The sequence below is a fragment of the Microcebus murinus genome, chromosome 10, assembly GCF_040939455.1.
Source record: "Microcebus murinus isolate Inina chromosome 10, M.murinus_Inina_mat1.0, whole genome shotgun sequence".
In the NCBI taxonomy this organism is placed as follows: domain Eukaryota; kingdom Metazoa; phylum Chordata; class Mammalia; order Primates; family Cheirogaleidae; genus Microcebus; species Microcebus murinus.
Window position 1 is genome coordinate 45,534,885 of NC_134113.1, and position 6,000 is coordinate 45,540,884.

The window sequence follows — 6,000 nt, forward strand, 5'->3', positions numbered from 1 at the left end:
CCTATTGTTTTTCTTTGAACCTACTCATGGAGCACCTACTGGTCCCACGGCAACCATGCAATGTCTGCACTGTTATTTCCCTTTTACAGATCAAGAGTCTGAGGGTAGGGAAGGTTCACACAGCTTTCTCAAAGCCACACAGCCATCATGCAGTGGAACCAGGACTCAAGCCAGTCAGTCTCCAGAAAGCACGTTTTGGTCACCACCCCATGAAGTAAGACTTTGCCAGTAACAGCCAGAACGGGGAGAAGAAGAGCATGTGCTTTTCGGCTTTGACACAAGTCTCCTCACTGAGGCTCCAGACTCCCCCTCCAGTGGGTGTTGGCACCAAGGCAGGAGTGGCTGGATTTGCAAAGCGGGGCCAGCAGTAGCAGAAGTAGCTGCACCCACAGTGGCTTCGCAACCATCATCAGGGCAAAATTCAATCTGCCCTCAAACTTTTATACTCCTGGGAAACTTGTACACACATATAAAAAAAAATTGCCAAAAATTTAGGGTAGCAGGAGGGACTTAAACTGTGATAAAAATGGATGTTGGTGACAGCATCTACCCTCAAGGCCATGAGCACAGGACTATCTGAGAAGACAGAGACATCAGAGAAGGTGCCTGGAGCACCCCAGGGATCCCAGAGCCCCAGAGAGGGAGCCAAGAGCTGGGCACTGACAGACACAGCCCTGCCTGTGCTACGTCCCCTTATCTTGCTTCTACGTCCTCAAATAAGCTGTGGAAGCACAACTGTGTGGTGTATGTTAGAGGACATAGCACACGGAACTGCAGACAGAGGGAACTTGCAATGCCACAGACCTCATCGTTTTGTTCATAACTTTTTACATCTTTCCAAGGACTAGCCTCAAAGTGAAGCCCCGATTCCTCAATATGGCACACAGGGCCCCAGCCCCGGCCCCGGCCCCGTCCCCTCAGCCTCGCTTCTCCCCACGCCCCTCATCCTTCTCCCGACCTTTCCCCAACCTCACTTTGTGCTTGAGTTTTCCCTCCAGTCTGCGATTCCACTTCACTGATGGCCCTGTGCCTCTTCCTACAGAAGCGTTTGCTTTTCTTTTGAGTGAAACCACCAGACCTGAAGTGGCCTCCATCTCGTTAACGCCTGCCCATCCTTGAGGATGAGGCTTTGATGTCCCTTCCTCTAGAAAGCTCTCCCCAAGTCCCAGGGTAGGGGACCTGCCATGGGATTCCATAGCCTCAGTGTCCCATATGACAGCACACATCCCCTATTGGACGTTCTGTGACAGCACTGACAAGATATTCAGTGCCTCGTGACACAGTAGGACTTTAATAAATATTTGTCTGTCCTCTGAGACCATGAGCTCTGTGAGGGCAGAAGCCAAGGCCCAGGACCTAGCAGGATACCTTCCATGTACTAATCATTCACAAATATTTTCACATGAATGCTTTTCCCTTTGTCCAACTAAGACCCAGTCATTACGTGTTTCAATTTTATTGGCTCCCACTGAACCAAATACAGGGTTTAATTCAAACCAAATCATGAAGACTCCCAACAACCCGGGACCCTACGTTCATTAACAGCTGATAGTTGAGACGAATCTTAACAATAAGAAAATATACGAGGCATTTCCTGGACACATCTGAAAGAGGTGGTGGTAAAAATTCAATAAGTAAATAAAGTAAAAGAGCCCAGGAAAAACCCAGAAGCATTTCTGTCTCCGTGGCTTTGTTCATACTTGTTCACAGTATCTTGTCGGTAACTTCTTTCAGTGATCTTCACCCAGTAGATGGATCCTGAGTACAAGGAATGGTTAATACTTCCCAGAACCAAATCACCAACATGACCTTGCCATTCCTGAAAAATGAAGAAAAAAAATATATATTAGAAAGCCAAATTGCTTGTAACGATGGAAGAAAATGCAAAGGGAAAAACTCAGTGTAGAAAAACTCCCACCTTCTCAAGACCATCCGTCTGAGCTGGGGCTGTTTGTGTTTTGTGTCATGGAACCAAAGATTCCAAATCAGTGATGATCACTGTGCCTCTGATCCAGGGGCTTTTCAGATCCAGGTGCCAGATCACCATGAATGTCACATTCCTGAGGACATTGCCAACTGTGGAGAAGCAGCAGGATGCGGGAGCAAGAGCACAGAATGCACAACGACAAGACTTGGGGCTTTGACCCACAGAGTCACTTATTGTGACTTGGACAAGCCATTCCGACCCCTCCCTGCCGCAGTGTTTCTTACATTAGAGATGTGGGCACTCATTGAAATAAAGCGTATAAAACACTTTAAGAAAAGCAAAGCCAATGTATTAGTTACGAGATGATGGCTAACTTTATGTGGTCAACTTGAGTGGCCATGGTGCAGGGATATTTGGTGAAATATTATTCTAATATTTATTTTCTTACAAATCTAGCTTGTAGGAAAGATGAGGAGGAAAATAAAGAAAATAAAGAGGGCTCGAGAAGGAAATAAATGATTTTCCACTGAGACAGCAATCCTAAGCAGTGGCTCCAGATGGTCGAATTTACTCTGCACCAAGAGTGAGGACATTTGGTAAATAAACAGAATGATGTGCGTTAGGTGAAAAAAAACCAGGCAAATCAACATCATCTTGCATACTGGATCGTTTACAAAATATTAGCATTGGGAACTTAAAGTATGTCTAATCTATTTTCTTCTCTATAAATGGAGACTCAAAGGCTCATGGCTGGAAAGTGGGTGGCCTAAGGTCATACCATGAATTCTTAGGAGAGTTAAGAAAGAACAAATCTCTGTAGACTACACAACACTGGTCTGGGACAGGCTTGCTGAGAGTCTGACACCCTTCAAGTTCTTGATGAAAACATTTCCGAGAGGACTGTTATCGTGAGGCTTATCTGCATGACAAGACCATGTGGCCAGCCAGGCTTCCTTTCTCCCTCCCGCACCCTGTCCACCAAAAAAAGAACTCTTGTTTAATTGTTGTTTAAGCCCCTTCGTTTCATAAAAGAGGACCCCTGTGCCTCACTGGGGACAGGATGGCAGTGATTGTGTGACTCAGTTCTCAGGCTCAATTCTCCTTTTTGGCATAATGAGTTTGGGGGGAATCCTGAGATTTTTATTTTTCCTTTACAGAGTATTAAATGGGCAATTTGCTGAGTACCAAGCATGTAGTGAGGGTTCAGTAAATGGTGGCTGTTGCTCCAGAAACTATCTCCATATAGACAACTCCAGAAGGAAGGTGTGGAGCAGCTTTTGTGCAGTGGGTAGCTAGACATGCAGACAACACATCGCTCGTCTGGAAAGGCCAGATTCCTGCCTCCTCTCAGCACTGTGCGAGCACCAGGGGAACAGGGAGACTGCCCGAGTTCCCTCCTGCAACCCCTGCCTCGCTCCCCTCTGCTCTGTGCCATTTCCCAAGGACATGGGAAGGACCGGATAGGGGCAGTTCTCAATGATGTAAGCACTCAGACTGATGCAATGTGACGCCGTGGTGCTGAAACGGGGTTCTGAGAGCCTCCGACTCCCAGGGTCACTCCCTACTCCTTCATCTGAAAGTGAAGAATATGCTAGTATCTGCTTTGTAGCCCAGTGGTGGTGCTCAAATGAGCTACTGTATAAAGTCCTCAGGGCAATGATGGCATGAGGTCACCCCTTATTATTAGAAATAACTTCATGGACTCCATCCCCAACCTGAACATTGCTTTGTGCTCAAGAATCTCAGGTGCTTCTTAAAACAGAAATCCAGCCTAATCCAAACATCATAGCTAACGTCTATTGAGTCTACATCCACACGCCAGCCGTATTCTACACGCCTTACATGAATTCCTTTATTTAACTCTCATGTCAACCCAATCATGGAGGTACTGCTGTTTTCTGTGTTTCACAAAGTAGGAAACAAAGGCAGAGAGGCTTAATAATTTGCCTCAAGTCATCAAAAGCTAAGAAGTAACAAAAACAGGCTTCTTCAAAAAATCCAAAACACAGACAATACCAAGTGCTCTCAACGATGTGAAACAATAGGAACTCTCATTCATTGCTAGTAGGAATGCAAAATGGTATAGTCACTTTGCAAAAGAGTTTGGAAATTTCTTACAAAACTAAACCTACTCTTAGACCATACAATCTAGCAGTCACGCTCCTTGTTATTTACCCAAATGAATTTAAAACTTATGTCCACACAAAAACCTGCGCAGATGTTTATAATAGCTTTTCGTAATTGCCAAAACTTAGAAGGGACCAAGATGTCCTTTGGTAGGGGATGGATAATTAACTGTGGTACATCCGAACAACGGAATCTCATTCAGTGCTAAGAAGAAATGAGCTTATCGAGCCATGAAAAGACATTGAGGAGACTTAAATGCATATTGCTACATGAAAGAAGCCAATCTGAAAAGGCTACATGCTGTACGATTCCAACTCTATGACATTCCGAAAAAGACAAAACTATGGAGACAGTAAAAAGATCTGTGGTTTCTGGGGTTTGCGGGGAGGGAGGGTTGAATAGGCAGAGCACAGAGGATTTTTAGAGCAGCAAAAACACTCTGTATGATTCTACAATGATGGATACGTGACATCATGCCCTTGCCAAAAGCCATGGAATCTACAACACCAAGAGCCAACCCTCATGTGAACCATGGACTTTGGGTGACAATGACCTGTCAATGTAGGTTCACCGGCTGTAACAAGTACAGCACTCTGCCGGGGGATGTCCCTAGTGAGGAAGGCTGTATGTGTGTGGTGACAAGGGGTAGGTATACAGAAACTCTCTGTACTTTCTGTTCAATTTTGCTGTGAACCTAAAATGGCTCTTTAAAAAAAATGGTTAATTTAAAACAAAACAACAACTACTAAAAGCAGGCTTCAGTTGGAAGCTAAAAAGAAAAAAACACACATGTGAAGTGGAACTCGGAGACTGCTGGGAAGGTGGTTCCGGTCCAGGTTGCCAACATTCCCTAATCCTCTGTGGGGTTCAGGCGAGGCCTGGAGGCTGCCGGGCCTCACGTGGGGTGTTTGATGACAAGCACCTGACGTGTGGCTCGAGGCCAGCGTCCCCAGGGCCCTTTGGTCTGGAAACAGCTGCGAGTGATCTGGGGCACCCGGAGCCGAAAGCTCTATCAGCTGGCCTGTCCCAAAGCCGCTGGAAGCCTCTCTAGCTGCTGGTGCGGCCAAGCTGCCAGCTGCCCTATTTTTAGAGAAAGGCAATTCTTTTCGGGATTGTGCTTCTGACAGAGGAGCAAGCCGGCTCCATCTTACGGCATAGCGGGTGAAGATCAAGCCACTTCCACGCGTTCACCTCACTTAGGGCTCGTTTTCTGCAGGTTTGTGGACCACCTTCCAAAGCATTTAACCAAAAGATTTGCTGAACAAATCTTTGCTGAACAAAATTTGTGCCCCAGAAAGGAGGACATGAGACATTGTAAGGTAGTGCTCAAATAATAGCACCTTGCTAATATTTCAAAGAATACCATTCAAATCAATAAAATGCTGTTCTGGCCGGGTGCAGTGGCTCACGCCTGTAATCCTAACACCCTGGGAAGCCAAGGCAGGCGGATCGTTTGAGCTCAGGAGTTCTAGACCAGCCTGAGCAAGAGTGAGACCCCGTCTCTACTAAAAATAGAAAGAAATTAGCTGGACAACTAAAAATACATAGAAAAAAATTAGCTGGGCATGGTGGTGCATGCCTGTAGTCCCAGCTACTCAGGAGGCTGAGGCAGGAGGATCACTTGAGTCAAGGAGTTTGAGGTTGCTGTGAGCTAGGCTGATGCCACGGCACTCATTCTAGCCTGGGCAACAGAGTGAGACTCTGTCCACCCTCCCTCCTCAAAAAAAATAAATGCTGTTTTGCTGTAAGGAAACAAATATATGCATAAGAGATCGTAGGAATAATTTATATTTTATACGTTATGGTGGGGGAAGGAGTTGGGGGAGTGGATAGGGAACTGAAAGTTGGCCCAGCCAGCTTTAGGTCCTCCTGACACCAAACCAGCAGTCCAGATAGGACCCAGGAATTGGAGGAAACAGCAGAGAGCTGGCCCAGCCCCAGCTCAT